This window comes from Coptis chinensis, chromosome 4 (assembly GCF_015680905.1).
Source record: "Coptis chinensis isolate HL-2020 chromosome 4, ASM1568090v1, whole genome shotgun sequence".
Lineage (NCBI taxonomy): Eukaryota > Viridiplantae > Streptophyta > Magnoliopsida > Ranunculales > Ranunculaceae > Coptis > Coptis chinensis.
In genome coordinates this window covers 30,365,488-30,367,114 of record NC_141459.1, presented here as the reverse complement: position 1 = coordinate 30,367,114, position 1,627 = coordinate 30,365,488, and the positions used below count along the sequence as shown (strand labels likewise).

The following is a 1,627-nucleotide window of genomic DNA, read 5'->3' as shown; positions in this document are numbered from 1 at the left end:
CTAGGGCTGCCCAATCCGAACCAGTGGAATAGGCTTCTTGCGGGTCGGATGGCTTCCTTCAGTGAGTGCGAAAAACAATCAAAAGAGAGAGGACACAGCCTACAGGACATGGATGGTGTCTCTTTTCTACTGTTCTCACAGTAACAACGGTAATTATCGCTTCTCTCTCTTCAAACCAAACAGGTACTTTGGAAAATACGGATAAAAAATCTGCAGTAATAACTATGAGTCTATGACCCATCTAAGATCAGCTAAAATTAGTGAGTTTTGATGGACCAGAACATGAGCATATCTAACGGAAAAAACTATCTCCACTTGGGATGTTATATAACTGAATATCCAAAACAATACATTTTCCACATTTGAGACTAAACTCACTTAACCTAGCCTTACTAAGATGCAACGTATCAGGAAAAGAGAAAAAACAACATAGTATGTAGTTACAGAACCAAAGTCTATTTAATACTCCAAAATCCTACAAAAGTTTTACGTTTCTTTGCGGCGGCAAGATTGATGACCAGAATTCATATCTCAATCGGCACCACCCCACACTCGTACACGTTCCGATGCTTGTGCAGCCTGTGAACTTAAATAGATCAGTATAAATTCCAAAACTAACTAACCATGTGTGAGTTAATATCCTAGCCAAGTTTCAGTAAAACCTACTTGTTAAATATTTTACAACTACAATTTTATGGAGGCTCGCAGTTTCTTACGTGTAGAAGACAAAACCACATTTCACTGTCTTCTAAATACAAGTCTTGTTATCAAGAACAACTCAGCGTCATGATTTCTTTGTGCTTGCTTGAGATTTTGTGTGTGAATTGTTAATTTCCAACCACAAGTCCACAAGTACCATCAGTTGGCTCTTCAAAGACAGAGAGAAAACCATTTTAGGAAACTAAATCAAGAATGTTATTACCTCTTTATTCCAGTTGGTTTTCCCGATGATAACCAAAAGGACTGCTGTCTGAAGGCCAGTTCCCCAAAGCATGCCAACCCAAATTCCCTGAAGCCACACGATGTAATTAGCAAACAAACTACAAAGAAACAATAGTGAACTTCATGATTAATATTGTGAAGAATTTGAAATTAGCACTTTGGACAGGGGAAGGGAAGAAACAAGATAAGTTAGAAAAGAAAAATATGATAATGGAAATTATAGAATCAGTGTGACCATCATTGTCACAAAACTCTAGTTTCCCCGTTTCCTTAAGGACTCTTAATCATCCATCTCTATCAAAGTCAAGGCCCTTTTCTATCTCAAACCCCCAATGTTTAAATGATGAAGAAGAAGGAGGCCTTGTTCAAGACTTAAGAGTTCCAGACCATTGGTTAGTCCCAGCTAAGGCTCTTCAGGTAGTTTAACCTTTTGCTTCAAAGCTTAATTTGGTTTACTAACTTTCCCAGCCAAATTATCATTTATTCATTTGGAAGATTTTATTGAAGCTATATGTGGTTTTTGTGTACTGGTTCTTAAATTGTCTTGGGTTTGTTTGATATATTTGGAGTGAGAATGTTACATTGAGTTCGGACTTGGAACAGTGGGTGTTCGAGGTTCTCTTTGAGTGGGAATACTATGTAGAATCGGTTTGCAGCACGACTGTACGCGAGTTCTGATGCTGTT

The 1,627-nt window shown here is 38.0% G+C and overlaps 1 long non-coding RNA gene across 1 annotated transcript; it reads right to left on the bottom strand.

Moving 5' to 3' along the window:
* Positions 1-291: 291 nt before the first annotated feature.
* Positions 292-1,054, bottom strand: LOC147503139 (uncharacterized). Its single transcript, XR_015220126.1, has 2 exons — positions 923-1,054; positions 292-579 (listed from the first exon to the last, which is right to left on the bottom strand). It is a non-coding gene; the product is annotated as an uncharacterized LOC147503139 (long non-coding RNA).
* Between the last annotated feature and the right edge of the window lie 573 nt (positions 1,055-1,627).